At 41.1% G+C, this 17,192-nt stretch overlaps 1 long non-coding RNA gene across 1 annotated transcript in view; it reads left to right on the plus strand.

Annotated features, from left to right (window-relative positions):
• Window positions 1-8,823, plus strand: part of LOC116667775 — a 42,081-nt gene extending 33,258 nt beyond the window's left edge. Inside the window, exons 2-3 of the long non-coding RNA XR_004324815.1 lie at window positions 1,837-1,936; window positions 8,510-8,823. This is a non-coding gene — a long non-coding RNA (uncharacterized LOC116667775). The remainder of the gene's footprint in view (window positions 1-1,836; window positions 1,937-8,509) is intronic.
• The last annotated feature ends 8,369 nt before the right edge of the window (window positions 8,824-17,192 follow it).

The raw sequence follows: 17,192 nt of genomic DNA on the forward strand, positions 1-17,192 counted from the left end.
CCTGAACTGCTTATGGTGTGGTTGGTTAAGGCATGTATATTTATACATATCAGAATTTCTCGATTTTCCGTATTACTAAAAACCGACACCGCAACCCAGTTTTCCTGACTCCTCTATTTTTATTTCCTGACTCTAATTTTATCTGTTATGAAAGTTTTTTCCGAAACCATGGCCTCCTTGACTGGTTCCTGATACCCCCACAAGTCCTTCTCAGTTACTGCTCCAGGAAGGTTAGGTTCTGTCTCTCAGCTGCCAGTACCAATTCAGAACCTATTGGGATCTGATTACTGCATGCCAAACTTTCTTTTAGAATTGTTGCTGTATGGATTCCCACTGCTTACATTAATTCCTATTTCTTGGTCCTAGCCTTTTGCTTGTATTACCCCTGCTCTTGCTAAACCGTTTGGATATTCGATTATCTGGCTGCTTGCATAAAAGCAAGCCCACTGCCAAGCTCGTTTCCTCTAACATGCTTCCTGCCTGTTCTCAGCTTTCTCCCAACTGGCCTTTATTTCTGACATCTTGGCCTGTCTTTTCTCCCAAATGTTTCTTAGTGATGGAACTTTCTAACTCAGGCAGCCGGGTAAACGAAGAATCAATTTAGACAACCAATTCCTCCCTCCCTTTTTTCCCTGTTGAGTTTGCCTCAACATTTTTTTTTCAATGCTTCTGCATTATGGTTAAATATCTGTTCTTTCAAATGCAGTGTAATTTTTCTCACCTTCAGATTTGCCTTATTGATATACAATAGCTTCTTCTAAGTGTGAAAAGCCCTAAACTCAGTGCTTGACCTTGTGAGGTTCTCTACCTGGCTGATCCTCATGGGCCAGTAATTGCAAAGTTGAACCTGTCCGGCACAGGGCAGGCATCTTCCCTCTGCCCTGGAGAGCATTTCTGTTCTTCCAGAAGGTGGTGGTGTTGGAAGACCGGGGGACGGGGGGGCATCTCCCTCCACGCCGCTCATGATCAGCCCCTTTTACCCCTCACTCTGCTCAGGGTCTTTCCTGAAGGTGCTTTTGTGTCTCAGTATCATTTCAAGGCTTCAGTGAAGTAAGAATTTTCTCCACAGAAAGTTTATGGAGCCTTCCTTTAGAGTCGACTGGTTGTGCTCCCATAAGACAGTCAAAAGATGATATGAGAAATTGTAATTTGTAAAATGATGACTTCACACATGAAAATATGTAAACATAGTTAACTTATTAGATTTTATCCAAATAGTTTTAGGTTGTGGGATTTCTTCAAAATGTATAGCTAATTTCTGTGTATAGTATATATACGTATAGATGGACCGTAGATCATATCCTATAAACAGTTTAATATATACTTAATATGGAACATGATTTAGATTTTAGCACATATATTAAACTATTTGAATATGAATTTTTGTGTATTTACCTTAAGGAGTAGGAAGCAAAAATCTCTTTTGGAAGGGTAAGATTCTGGAGGGGAGAAAAACAGTATTTTACAGAAAGATAGATTGAATTACATGCCAAAAGTACTCAATGCAAATTCAGTTGTTTTAAATGTATCAAATATCAAAATGTAATTTTCGAATTAAAAAAAAGTACTCTTAACATTAGCATCTTGATTTTTATGCGGCTCGTTAATAGTTAGTGAATAGTGCCAAGTGGCTTCTAAAACTGAGCTATTTTTTTTCCATTTAAATCGTGCTTTCCAAGACCTGTAAGATTTTTCCAATATTCTTAGAGATATCTGTGTGTAAAGCATGAAGTCAAGATTTTTTTGGATGTGATGCTGAATATCAGATTGAATGTAATATTTTGTCACGGGGGATAATCCGTAGGTATTTTACAGTGTAAAATGTTTAATTTACAGGAATGATTAGGTGGGCTCTGCAGATTTTATCTTACAAAATAATGGAAATAATAATGGAAAATCCTAATCTCAGTTGGATCTCTTGACTGGACTGCCTAAGGTAAGTATGCTTCTAATAAAGGAGCAGTTTCTGAGATGATTGCTTCACGGTTGCTGTTCATGAGATATACTGGGGCCCTTAAGACACTGGTCCGGGGGTTGACAAGCAGTCTTTCCCTCTTAGCCTCTCTGCATCCAGTTCTGTGCTACGTGCCATTAGGTTTTAGACGTTTAATCTGACGTATAGTCCTTGACATGTAAGAAGTCTTTGCATTATGGAACGACGTGCCGTAGAGTTCCTTTTAAATGGCAGGCTTTCCACGTGGCCTCTCTCCAGCTGGGCCAGGATCTGTCTGCCTTTGGGAGGGACTATATTTGTGGCTGCTCCTTTGTCACTCATCTCTCAGGAGCTTATAGTCATGAGTCAGAACAGAGAAGCCCCAGCCTTCCTCTGATGTTCCCTCCCTACATAGGAAGCTTCGTTCGAAGAACCAGGATTCCTCATAGACTTTGTCTTTACACAGAAGGCTGCACCACTCAAGTCCCAAGATCAGTCTGTCCTTGTTCACAGAAAAAGTGCTGGCTCCTCAGTCCCCTGCCCCACTCTGAATCCTAAGAGCTCCCTGAATTTTGCATCCACTCATTGAATAAGTCCTCTCTGTTCTACCTGCATATCTCAGAAGCCATCCTCTTTTCTCCATGCCCACTACCACTCTTCTAGGTCTGGTCACCACCGTCCCTTGTTGATACCACTACCATAGCTCCTCCTGTTACTGTAGCCTTCAGTTTCACCTCCCAGAAGTCTGCTGTCTGTATTTCACTGTTGCTAAAACGCAGACACTTCAGTTGCTTCCTTTTGCCACCAGGATAAAGTCCAAACTCGACATGGTGTAGTTTTCACCTCCCTCTACCCTTGGCTCTCACTGTCATGTCTCCAGCTTCTTTTGTATTTCCCGTGTTCTTTGTTGACCCTGGGCCTTTGCACGTGCGGCCGTGGCCTGGAATGCCGCTCTCCTTCTGTTCTCCCTCTGCCGCCTCCTCTGCCTCTCCTCCCTCCTCTCTGACAAGCTGTCTTGCCTTCCTAATGAACTCATCATGCAGGTATAAACCTTGATGTTGAACACTCTGGAAATCTTCTCCAGTCGACTCTCCAAACTGAATTAGGTGCCATGCGTGTGTGTTCTGTTAGACATACCACTCTGTATGTAATGGCCTGTTTGTTATCTCCCCAACTAGACCACAAGGCTGCTGAAGACAAGCACGTATGTTGCCTACCACTGAATCCTCAGCACCTGTGAAGTTGCCTGGCACATGCTGGCATTTGCTTTATGCTTGTTAAGTGACTATTACCTTGTGCCCCCTTACCCCTTGCTCCTGATTTCGTTCCTGTGTGTCGTTGGCTCCAGACACCTGGGCTTCTCTCCTGCGTGCCGTTTTGTGATGGCCGCTGTTGAATCTGACATCCAGGCCAGCTTTTCGTCCTTTGATCTTGGCAGTTTTCTCTCTCGGATGTCTTTTATATCAGCCCTTCGGCCCTCTCTGTTTTAACTGCTTTGAAAAACTACCCTCCCCGTGACATTGTCCGCCTGGCTGATGTCCCTTCTGAGCCTGTGCCTGCACGAAGGGTTGGCGGGACGGGGATTAGATATTCTGTTCCTAATTGCCTGATGCTACAGTAGCTGTGCAGAGGTAAACATGTTAGGCTTTCTTTTTGGCAGCTAGAGAACTACTGGGGAGCTTATCCTGTCATCTGAATACATCCCAGTGCAGCCACATTTTCCTTGCTGATTGATAATGTGGTGCGTCAGCTAAGAGTCTTGTGTCTGTTCCTCTCAGCCCATTCACTGTGAGCACCACGTCTCTAATTAGCCGCTTACTCTAAAACTGTGTCCATCCCTCCTCTTTATCTGAGACTGCTTTCTGCAAGTTGTAGCAAGACTCAGGGAGAAACACATTAATTATTGCTTTCTCACCAGCCTCTGTCTCCTTTTTTTCCCATTTCCAAGTTCTAACTCAAAGGGTAGAGGCGAAAGCGTTCCCCCAGATCTTTTCCAAGCTGCCAAGAATTTCCTCCGAAGAGGAGAGAGTGACTGAATTATTCTCTTGGTTCTGTTTTCTCCTCTCCTCTGCTTCCTGTTCTGTCAGGACGTTTTGCCCTTCTTAAGAGTGACTGCTTCTCTGTCCATATAGCTGTTGGCCATTTGTATGTCTTCTTTGGAGAAATGTCTGTTCAGGCCTTTTGCCTATTTTTAATTGGGTTATTTGCAGGGAGAGGGGGTTGCTACTGAGTAGAAGGAGTTCCTTATATGTTTTGGATATACCCCCTCATCAGATACATGGTTTGTAATTATTTTCTTCCTTTTTGTAGGTTGCCTTTTTACTCTGTTCATTGTTTTCTTGGCTGTGCAGATACTTCTGGTTTGATGTAGTCCCACTTACCAATTTTTTTTTTTGGTTTTATTATCTGTGCTTGTGTCATTCAGGAAATTGTTGCCAAATTTAATGTTGTGAACCCTTGTCCCTGTGTTTTCTCTTCTGGGAGTTTTCAGTTTCAGATCTTATCTCTAGATCTTTAATCCATTTTGAATTGATTCTTGTGAATCCTCAAAAAATCAAAAATAGAAGTAACATATGATGCAGCAATCCCACTTCTGGGTCGTTGTCCAGAATAATTGAAATTAGGTTCTTGCTATGTATGGTGGAATATTATTCAGCCTTACAAAAGGAAATCCTTCCATGTGCAACTTGAGAGCATTATGCTGAGTGAAATAAGTCAGTCATAGAAGGACAAATACTGCATGCTTCCACTTACCTGAGGTACACAGAAGAGTCAAACCCACAGAAAAGAGAGTAGAATGGTGAGAAGGAGAAAGAGGAGAAGGAAGAGAATGAATTTGTTAACTGCCATTTTGGCTTCTTTTTGAGTCAGGCACACCTAGCAATTTAAAGCCTTTTATAAACTTCTACAAGGTCCTGCTTAAGGGACTTTGAATCATTTTTCCTTTTGAAAATTAAATAGTTCAAATAACAACTAATCTTGTAATAGCATCATGTCTGTACACCCCTCAGAAGGATCCCCAAACTTTTTTTTTTTTTTTTTTTAGTTCATGGGAGGTCCTTGCTCACTTGTGACACAAAGGGATGTTTTTCTGGTGGTCAGGAACAGAGCATGGATTTTCATTTTTAGATAAACAAAGAATGAGTTCATGAGTGTCTGTCAGAGCCCTGTAGAAGAAAACTTTATAGATGACCCTCAAGTGAGAATGGTGATTTTAGTTTTTAGAGAAAATGAAATAGGCTGATATAGGACTTTGTGTCTGAGGATAGGTAAGCAATACTGTGTGAATGGAGTCCGAGTAAACTCAGGTAACTTTTTCATAACAGTGGGTCTGCAAAGTAATGGATGCAACAATAAAAGAAATGATTTTGCTTGACCAAAGCAGCACTGAACAATAGAAATAATGCAGTCCACATATGCAGTGTTCAAGTTCCTAGTAGCCTTATCTAAGAAGTAAAAGCCAACAAGAGAAATTAATAATAATTTTTATTTAGTTAAATATATCCAAAATGTTATCATTTCAGCATCTAGTCCGTGGCATATTCTAAGTGCAACTGGAGTACTAAGTCTTTGAAATTCTGTGTGTATTTCACACTTACAGCCCAGTTCAGTTCTGACTGACCGCATTTCAAGTAGTCCGTAGCCATGTGGCTACTGGCTACCACATTGGGTAACACAGATCTAGAGCCTAAAGAAAGTGTCTGTCTTAGGGAGTATGAGAGTAGCTGCGAGATGAAAACTAAGGATCAGATGATCAGATTCCCCCACAGAATGGCGTCCTGAAGTACAAAATGACTTTTGTTATGAATGAATTAGAAATTTGTATTTCTTGCTCTGTCAAGTTTGTAGTCTGAGTTCCCTACCTGTTAACACTCACCTCACAAAGTGGTTTAGATTATTAAATAGGAAAATTTATACAAAGAATACGGTACAATGTCTGACCCACAGAAGGAGCTCAGTACCTGCCCTGTTCCTCAGTGCAAATCCAGAGAGACCAAGGCCATAGGTTTTAATCTTCTTTTAAGATCAATAAGCTTTTGAAGATGGATGTCTGAAGATTTTGGGATGTGGTCACCGGGGTCATTAGGTGAGAAAGTATAAATGAGTAAATGCCACTTGTTTTCACAAAAGGATGGCTATATTAAATTTGATGACATTCTGAGGCTATGATAGTCACATTTTCCATGAAGACCAGTGTTTGGAATTAGAAACAGGTGTATACTGAGGAGCGTGTTAAGTGCAGGTGTCCACGTTGGTCTGTTCACTCATAAATAGACTAAACAAATGCTGAAAAAATATATTGAATTTCCTTTCTGAGTTTAAATTGTTTTAAAAGTGAGAAAAGCATCCTAGCCATAGGAAACGTCCAGGATTAGGAGGTTGGATTATTTTTTTTTTGAGACACATACTAATTTTCTTGTTGTTTACGTTATGCTTGAATAGAATGCTGCCATTTTGTCAACAGTATTCAGGCCTAACGGGAAAGAAAATGGTATTAGAGGCAGAGGCTAAAAAGAAAGTTTGTCACATGTATGTTAGCCATACATGTAAGAAGCTGGGTGGAAGAATGCAGTTATCCACCATCATGGCAGAAACACACCATGAAGATATAAAGGAGAGGGTGAGGATTTGGGAGAAAGTACTCAGGTCCTTCTCTGCGTCGTATCGTATGGCAGTGAAATCCGGGTAACTACTGCCTGAAGACAGCACTATAGTTAGGCTCTAGCTAGAACTATTGTGACAAAGACCCAGGTCATCAGTGGTATAAACAATATAAAAGTTTAGTTCTCTCTCGTAAGAGTAAGCAGCCCAGAGCAGACATCATGGCTTCTCAGAGTCAGAAATCTGTGACCTAGATTATGGCCCGTGTGGCCCTTTGACCATGCCCTTGACTCTGTCTTTGAGGGTCTTGCACCCAAACTCAATAAAAATTGCAGAGGAAGGACAGGATAGTCACAGTAAAAAAAAAAAAAAAAGAAAAGAAAAGAAAAGAAAAAAAAGAAAAAAACGGGAAAAAAAAGGAAGAAAAAGAAAAGAAAAAAAGCTCAAAGCAGGGAAGACTGGGAAAGAGCAGTCCCTGGCCTTTAGCATCATCAGATCTTGCTGAGGAGGACTTCGCCTTTCTGCCTGCCTGGTAGCTTGGTCAGTCCTTGGTTAGCTCAGTGGGCAACCTCTTGTTCTGCTTTCTGAGGAAATCCTTTCCCTATTGCACTCCGTGGTCCCTGGATTTGCCCTCTGGGACATTCTTCCTTATGCACCTTGCTCTTGGGAAATGTTCTCAGGGGTTGCTTTACAGGTTGAGCTGACATGGGCTTTCTTCACGCTATATGTGTGGTTTCTTTAGCAACGTTATTTTCCTCAGAACCCTAGTATAGTCTGTTGGCTTCACAGACAAGCAGCCAAAGATGTTCAGTAGTCGGACTTCTTACATCGGAAGACCTTTTATTACCTGGACTTGTTCCTTTGCCCGTTCTCCCCATGTTATGGGTGCCTCCCTGAGGCTGTCCGAAACAGTGGGGTTGATTGCAAAGGCTCTAACATTAACCTGATCGTTGCTTGTGGACTGGGCTCACTGACTTCTGGGGAGATGCTTGAGAAGTCCTGAGGGTACAGGTCTTAGGTCTTTCTAAGTCTCCATCTTTAGAGCCTCTTCTTAGCTCAGTTTCAGTTTTGGATATAGAAGGAATGAACTTCTTCAATGATGCACATTTCTAAATTACTGGACTGTTTGTCCATTTAGATTGAAAGTTATATGCAATAAAAAAAAACTCCCTTAAATGTATTCCTTTCTACCTATGCTTACAAATATTCTAGATCTTTTTCCAGGTCTTTCCTAAAAGTCTCAAAAGGCAGCCAATATACACCAGCATTTTGAGTTTTTTCAGCAAGTTCCTAGACTCACAGGCCATGTTCATATGTACTCTGTCTTCCAAGGCATCAGAGGTAACAGTTTTCATAAATGTATTTCCAAAGAATAGTAAGAGTCACCAACTTTCTATCTCCCGGTGTCTCTTTCCCTTCCACCTGCTGCCCACCTCTTAAGCCAATGCCACATAGGTTAGATTCTGTTGTGACAACCCCAATTCCAATATCCAATTTTAAATTAATTAAGCTGCAGATACAGTTGTTGTTATGGAATTCCAAAATAACAGTAGTTTAAATAAGATAGCTTATTTCTGTCTTCTATGGAAGCCCAGAGGAAAACAGTCCAGAACAGGGAAGCAGCTTTGCGACAACTTCCACTTTGTAGTTGAAGATGACTTCCTGAGCTCTAGTCATCATACCCACATGGTAGCTGCTGGGGAGGGGAAGCTGAGAGAGGGGATGTACCTTCTTTCTCTTAAAAACATGTCTTGGGAGTTTTGTACGTTTATGTGCCTCTTACATTAGCCAGAACTTAGTCATATGACCACATCTCATTGCAAAGAAGGCTGGAAAATGAGATCTTTACCTGCGCAGTCATGATCCCCCCTAAAAATGTTAGTACAACGTTGGCGTTGCTGTTCATCTGCTTTACAGGCATTGGGTAACTTTTATTTTATCACTTAAGAACTGTTCCCTCCTTTCGCTTCTTAGGAACTAAATAACCAAGTGTGGACCTAAGTGATGCTCATGGATTCCAAAGTGGCAGAACGGTTTTGAAGAACTTCTAGTTTTGTTTGGCAAAGTAATTAACCTGCTGGAAAGATCAGCATTTGTTTCTTGGTCTCAAAGATTTTATACCATTTCCATAGACCACAAAACTAATAAGACAACTGTGAACAGAATATTGGAAACTACAGAAACCAAATATAGTGTCTCCCAAATTAGCATTTTTAAAAAATCTTCTTTTCTAGACTTGCTTTCTAGAAACAGCCCTTTTCTCGTCTTTGCTTTTTACTGCCGGTCTTTCCCTGATCTACACGGATAGCAAGAGCAGAGCATCTAAATTTAGATTCAGATCTCCTTGCCTGCAGTGAAGCTACAGTGGTAATTTCCCCCTAGGCATGGGCTGCTAGATCTAACAAGGGCACGTGTTAGGATTGCCAACTATTCTTCAGACTGTTTTCAGATTTTTCACGTTGTGGATTAAATGGTATTGTTAAAACACTGGCGTTTATTAATTTTACTATGAATATAACCAAGCCTGACTTCTGACTCAATTTTGGTGCAAATTAGTGGCAAGTGAACAATCCTTAGGTCAGACAAACTGTGCTCTGAACTGTACTCTGGTGTATATGTGTGTGTGTGTGTGTGTGTGTGTGTGTGTGTGTGTATGTCGTAGCCAATCTCTTATATGTTGGAGGAGGGGGGCTGGGAAGATGTCACCTGTCTTATCTCTTCAAGTCTCAAATTCTTGATCTTAATTTCAACCATAAGTTCTTAATATATATATCTCTAGATCTGTTCTTTTTCCTAAGCCTTCCCCCTGTATTTCTAATCGGACAGTTAGGGATAATAATTGAACTTACTAGGGCTGTAGATGGGTAAATGAGATGCTGTATAAAATCACATAGGACAGTGCCTAACAGCCAAGTGATAATTATTATTATTGTGGCCACGGGGAGTGAACCAAATCAATAAATCTATCAGCTGTGATATACTTCATGAGAAATGGTATAGGTGTGTATGTGTGTGCATGTATGTATGTGTGTGGTGTTAAAATAAAAATCGTTCAAAGTCACACAGTCACATTTTTCTTTAAAAAGAAGCTGTGACTGAGAAATACTACTCTGTCTGACCTAGAATTTCCCTCTTCTTTTGCTCTGAACTTCGCAAATAATAGATAAGTAGTTAGTAAATGTTTGGTACTTGTTAAAATGAGTTCACTAATATGCAGGTTTTTTAATGAGCCTAAGATTCTCTACTATTAATATATACATATTAATGTGTTACTATTAATGACATTTATAGCCACATGCCAGTCATTATTAAGTGCATATCATACGCCATCTCATTTAAACCTCACAGTTACACCTGATGGTATATTTTCTCTCTATATATTTTGCGGATAAATATACCGGTTTGCAGAGCAGTTAGTAGCTGACACATACAGGAGCATGTGCCAAGTAACTGGGACATGCAGGAATAGAACTCAGGGTCAGTTGTGTCTAAAGTCTATTCTTTTCACCAAAATATTGTACAAAATTTAAATGTGTGTGTGAAAATATCAGAACGGCTACAGAACAGCAGTATTTACACCAATAACACAATCTTGGGACATTTTTCTGTAGGCCAGCCTGAGAGAGGTGCCCGTGGCCTCGCTCTCCCAGACAGGCAGGTGTATGGAAATACAGAATTCACCTGCTGCGGGAAATGCCAGTCAGAATTGTCAAGTGTCCCTTACTGATGTTTTTTGGCTTTGGATTGTATTTGAGATTTCATCTGGCTCTGAGAGGGAACAAAAGAGAGAAGGAGATTCAAAGAAAGAGCTCTGATACCCATCACTCTTTTGTTCCCAGTACTAGCCTTCAAAAGAAAATGCTTTCCAGTTCATCTTTCTCTGGCTAACATGCAGATATGTGATCAGTCATCAGGATGATCAGATGCACTCAAGAGAGCCTGTGAACCACCCACAGGCAGCTTTAGCATCTCAGCAGACCAGCGCCATTGTCCAGGAAATTTGCAGGTAACATTTTTAGCTGCAGTGGAGAAAGGCTGCCATAACAATGCATTTGACCCTTTGGAGGAACGTTTCTCATTAGAATTTAACAGAGCAGTTTAAAATTATCAGAAATGGTAGCCTGGATAAAGTCCCTGTTGTGGCTGTGGATCAGTTTTTCTACTGCTGCGTAACTTAACTACCAGAAACTTAGAAGGCTAGAACAGTACACTGTATTTTCTTGGAGCTTCTGTAGGTCAGACATCTGAGCACAGCATCACTGGGGCCTCTGCTCAGTGTCTCCCAGGCTGCAATGAAGGTGTTGCCCAGAGTTACAATCACATCTGAGGTTTGGGGTTCTCTTTCAAGCTCCTGCAATTTTTGGTAGACTTCAGTTCCTTGCAAATATAGGACTGAATGCTTCAGTATTAAAAGTCTAAAAAAAAAAAGTAAGCTACTTTATAGTAACATAAAGCAAATCAGTGATGACTGAGGGAAGGAGGCAGGGTAGGAAGGGTGGATTGCCAAGGGGCAAGAGAACATTTTGGGGATGATGAATTTTTTATAATCTTGACTGTGGAGGTGGTTTCACAGGTGTTTACGTATGTTAACATCCAACAAATTGTTTACTTTAACTGTGTGTAGCTTATTGTACATCAGTTGTATTTCAGTAGGTTTTAAGAACTGAACATAATGGAAGAGTGACCGACATGCAAAATATAAAGTCTTCCTGTGATGAAGAATTAAGATGCCCTTAGCTTGTCACAGTGGAAACAGATTTGTCATGAGACCGACCTTTGCCTGGCCAGCTTGGCCAAGATTTAATTATTTGGCATGCATTTACTGAGCATCTGCTATGTGCCTTGCACTGCGTTAAGTACTTAGTATGTATTATCTTAGGAGATCGTCACGATAACTCTGCAATACAGTAACTTTGAGTGGCTCACTCCTTCCATAAAAATAAGTGCTTTGAGGCACTACACACAAAAGCGTTAATAGCCATTCACCCCAAACAGAGATCAGCAGTGTTCTGAGCGATGCCGCAGCAGGGGCCTCTGAGTTACAGGGTACCACAAATAAAACTGGCTGGCTTGGTGATGCAAATTTTTCTTCATAGACTGTATCTAAGAGTTTTTCTGGTTCAGAAAGCAAAAAATTTTGGGAGGAAAAGGGAGAGATTTCTCTGTCCCCTGATATTTAAGTCCATGAACAAGAAAATCTCTAGCCAGTAGAGGGCACTGCATGAAATGCATCAACCTTGTGCCACCTCTGTTTATTCCAAAGGGCAGCAAGGTCGATGTTGAGCTTTACTGGAAAAGGAAACTGTCTTGAGATGGAGGAGTGGAAAGAGGTCAAGATCTGAGATAGTATTGACCCAGATTAGTGAATTCTTACATGAAGAAATGAGATATTTGAATGAGAAGCAGAGTCAGAATCAGAGCAGTGCTTTCAAAGTTGCTGCCATAAAATGAGAATGAAGTGGTTGGGAGGAGAGGGTAGTGTCACAGTTATGTCTTAATCAGGCCTGGAAACTTGATGAAATGAAATCAGACTAGTGAGATGAGCCAAGACTTTGAAAATCATGGTTTTGTAGCTAAGGGACATCTCTGAGTCCTCGGTTCAGGATTGCTCATTCAGGTCTACATGCAAATGTATATCTAAAGTAATGTGGTTTATGGAATTTCTCTGATTGATTATGCATAAAAGCTGCAGACACCCAGCCGGAAGGTTCAGGAAACTGGCCTGTTGATCACGTGCGTGAGTCTAACCCACCCATGGAGTGGACATGACACGAGTGAAGATACTAAAGAGCTTTAAGAAGGATGATTTAAAAAAAAATTGTTTCATGCCTCAAATTCCATATTTACTAATAACTTCATTTTGAAGCTCTGACTGCTATTAAATGAAGACAATCTCTGAAGAGGTTAATATGCCTAGATGCCAAACATTTGAGAGTTGGAGGAAAGGTAATAATTAGGAGAAGAATTAGTTGGTTTTATGAATTTGTGCAGATGGAACTTTAAAATAACTTAGGAATTACAATTATAATTATTATATATTAATATCTATAAATTATATAAATTGTAAATATAATCGAGTAAATTACAATTTATTATAGATATTAATATATAATAATTATAATTTATAATTTTAATACTATAATTATGATTCTATTGTTTAATTATAATTTATTTGATTACAATTATAATTATAGTATATAATTTTACAATTTATAGTGATAACATTTTAAGAATGATAAACCAAATATTTAAGATAAGGTGCGTACATTGCTTTTTGGCCTTTGTTTCCAGTGAAGTCTAGTATTTTCATGCAGTAGGAAAGTTGTTAATACAGAAGTATGTGTGCAATGTTAGATCACTTCACTGGGCTCTTAGAAATGTATCCACTACCGGTAAAGAAGGGGCTTAGATACAAAGGAGAGGAAATTTTTAAAAACTTCAGCTGCTGTATCATTAGACAAAATCATGCTATTGCAGGTGACTTGAATCTGGAAAGTAGTCATTGGAATCTAATGCAAAACCATCACTGATGATAATGTTGCTATGGCATCAGGATCATAGAACTAGCAGCATCTTCCGGAGTGAATGGTGGAAATTTACCTTCAAGGGCTGTGGAGCACCTTTTGTCTTTAGAGACTTGGTCAAGCGAGGCAGTTTGGGGCTCTGCGGGTATGTCACCAAACGCTTGTAACACACTTGAGCAGACTGAATCCGTCCCTCTTGACCTCTCCTGTTTCAGATTCCTTTATCTTCTGTGGTATAAATGTGTAGCCAGTCAGCAACTAAAAAAATTAAAACACAAAAAGAATTATCTTTCACATTGGGCACAAGTCCGGTTTTCAAAATTTAATGAAATTTTAAATTAAAGTAGCACATCAAAAGATGTTTCCAATGGCTAGAACTTGGTTCGATGGAGCAAAATTTGTACTAGGAGAGGTGCTTTTTCATTCTCTTGCTTTTCAAAAAATGAGTGGTCTTTTTACCGGTGTGATAGTGCTCATTCTAAATGTAGAAAACCTTGCTTAGAAACTCTTTTGCTTGGTTGTCAGCTCAGGATTTTATTATTTTTACATATTTATGATCTTCTCCCAAAGCAGTAATAGTAAAGAGATGCTAGCATGCCTTGCACATACCCTATGAGGGAACCATGTCATCTGTTTGCTGGACTAGACAATACATTGTCACCTCTTTGTCTTTGCAAGTCTTATCCTCTCTGCTTAGGACACTCTTCCTTTGTGAACCTGGGCATGGATTTGTTAGAAAAGATGATAAAATAATGGACCCTTTTCTTACAAATAAGCGCACATGCACAGAATTTTGCATGCACCGCCTGGCTTAGACCCAGCCCCCTTCAAAGTAATCCTTAACGCCGCCAGAAGTTGAAGCGTGCCCACATGTGTCATGGTATTTTGAATATTTGTTTATATATTTGACTATCCCCAGTATGCTGAACTCCTGGAAGATGAGGTCTATCCCTCATTCAGGTTTTATCACCAGGACGCTCAATAAATATTTGTTGAATGAATTGATTCCTCGAGGTTCAGCTACTTGAGGCTCAATTTGTTACCAATGGTAAATATTTACAAGCAAATTCAAAGGCTTGACACAGAGAGGCTTCTCAACAAAAGTGGAATGAATGTTCCAACATTTCAATTGCCTGAATGTTTGATACTTTGTAATGTAAAAGATGTTTATCATGTATTAATTTTGTGTATAAGCCAAGACACTCTCTCTCTCTCTCTCTCTCTCTCTCTCTCTCTCTCTCTCTCTCACACACACACACACACACACACACACACACACATGTTCTAATTAGACCTGGACAGTATAAAGAAGCTACTAAAATAGCCACTCATTCATATATAACAAGACATTCATATATATTAAATACGTTGATGCTCTGGGATTGTTATTAAGGCTCCTACCCAAAGATAGAGAAGTATCAGTCATCCTGTATTTCTGCCTTTCTGCAGAGTCGTCAGGAAATTCAGTCGGGTATTTCCTGGCTTGCTCTAAGATTGTTGAATTGGCGCTGTTGCCTCCTGGATATCATGCCAGCGCTGACCCCACCTTAAGATGGCAGGAGAGGAACTGAAAGGGAAGAGGGGCTGTGCCAGTTTTCTGTGTCTGCATGGCAACTGGCTCAGTGGCCACAGGCTGAATGCCTTAAAACCCACATGAATTTATTACCTGACAGTTTCCCTGGGTACGGGTTAGCTGAGCCCTCTGCTTAAAGTGTCACAAAATTAAAATCAGGGTGTCAGCCAGCCTGTGTCCTTATCTCAGGGCTCTGCTTAGGAAAGTTTGCTTTCAAGCTTCCTCAGAAAGTTTGCACAATTCATTTCTGTTTGCTTATAGGACTGAGGTCCCTGTTGTCTCACTTGTGCTGATCCTCAAACTGCTTTCAACTTCACGAGGCCATTATCAGGCCCTCGAGGCCATTATCAGGCCACTGCCATGTGGTCCCTGCCATTGTCCCTCTGCCTGGAGGAAGGGAAGCCCCAGTTTCTTTTAAGTGCTAATCTGATTAGATCAGGCCCATCCAGGTATCTCTCTTTTGATGAACGTGAAGCCAGCTCATTAATAACCCACTCAGGGGGTCATATCCCATCACAGTCATGGGTTCTGCTCAAGGGGAGAGCGTTACACAAGGCATGTGCTCAAGGGGCCGGAATCCTGGGCGCCACCTGGGAAGTTTGCCACCACAGAGCTATTCTGGGAGGTGTTATGGGTGGAGCTGAGTCAGCGCAGGGAGAGGTTGTCTGAGATGGAAAGGGAAAAATCTCGCTTCTCACTGGGTCCTAGCCTGGAGGTGCCGTTGGACGGGAGCAGAATATGGTAGGAGATTTCCTCGGAGGGTTTGATGCACATTTCCTGAAGTTTGTGGGTATATGTAAAAATTGTTACTTTTTACAGCCAGCGTGTTTTTGGCAAAAGCAGAAGACGTGAGGGAATACTTGGCAGCAGAGAGGCAGTCACAGATGGTAATGATGAGGACAGAGTCACCCCCTTCCAGTTTCCTAAGGCTCCCAGGGAGAGGGCAGGGAGACACGGCCACTGGGCAGGGAGGCGTTGGGGCGTGGACTGCCTGAGAGAGGCTAGAGGGAGACAAGGCTGCCTCTTTGAAAGGCCTCAGGGCCTGAGGAGGCTGAGGGAACGTTTGAATCCTTCCCAAGGAAGCCATGCACAGAATCTCTTGTGAAGACCATGTTATCAGTAGAGCAGACAGAATGGACCTGAGCCTAAGACCCTGGTGGCCTCCCCACCACCAGCAGGTGACCAGTTACTCCAAGAGGTCTCTGTTCTCCCTATTTCTCCTTCTGGTTTCCCAAATCAGGGGATCTGAGCTTTGAAATAGGGAAGGGAAGGAGTCACCAGGATCAGACCATTCCTTAACCCCGCTACAAATCTTTCCCATGCAAACCTGGTCTGCTGGGGAGAGGAGGAGATGTGGGTGGGAAGATGAGCAAATGCGATTTAAGCCAAGGTGAGATGAGAGTCTTAAACAGGCCTGGGCTTCTAGTGAAAGGTGTGGCACATTTCCAAGGTGTCCCTAAGGAATAATGACATGACACTGGACAGAGAAAGATTGAAAATAGTGCCTGGAGAAGAATTAAAACATTTCGTGTTATAAACCCATGCTGAGGCTACTCAGTACAACAAATTACATGTGTGTTTAAAAATTTCTCCAAGCTTCCAACTTTTTTAATATTCAAAGCAATTTTTTCCTCCATAATTCCCAGTTTTCCAAGAAACAAATGATATCACTAAGTTACATAGCAGAGTGAATTGGATTCAGATATATTTCCGAAGACCACGTTTTGATAAGGAAGGCTACAGTGAAGTCAGGGCACAGGGTGTATTAGTGGGATGGTGGAGAAGGGATGCCACGAAAATTGCCAATTAGGGAAATAGCATTTCTGGAGGGAAAAAATAACACATAGTTTGAAACATTTGCCTGCATAGGCAGGACATTAAAATGAGGTCCTACTATTTGTTTCTGAATGCAGCCATTATCTCTTGTTATGCACGGCATTTTAAAATAATGTGAAGATGCATCTGAAAATACAAAAGTATTTCACAAGAACTCAAAGAAGCCAGGAAACCATGGAAACAAAGCTGATTCTGTACATCCCTCTCTAAAATACGTTGACTCATTATGAGGTGAAAAAAGTAGTTCCTGTGATAATCATCTGAATATAATTGTGCTGAATGTAAATTGTGTCTATAAAACTTAATGATAAGAGGTAAATCCACTTGTTATTCTTGCATTGCTGGCTCAACTGATACCCATTCCAGTTTGAATTCCCAAGGTATATATAAAACAATATGCGTATGTATGTGTGTGTGTGTTTATTTGTAAGTCATCACAGTGATGCAGGAAAAACAGATGTGGGGCACGAGGAGGGCCGTGTCCCAGGTATCATTGGAGCCCCTGGGATGTGCCCCGCCAGGTCTGGGTCCTTGGCTTCGTGCAACAGAATTCAAGAGCGAGCCACAGTTGAGTAAAGGTGGATTTATTTAGAGAGATCCATAGTGCACAGAGTGTAAGGCAAGAGAAAGGCCACAAGGTGTGGGGGTTGGGTGCTCAGGTTAAAGTAAAAGTAGGTACACACTTGATACACGGAGTGCAGGTTGTCTCCAAAGACGAGGGAGC

The sequence above is a fragment of the Camelus ferus genome, chromosome 12, assembly GCF_009834535.1.
Source record: "Camelus ferus isolate YT-003-E chromosome 12, BCGSAC_Cfer_1.0, whole genome shotgun sequence".
NCBI lineage: Eukaryota > Metazoa > Chordata > Mammalia > Artiodactyla > Camelidae > Camelus > Camelus ferus.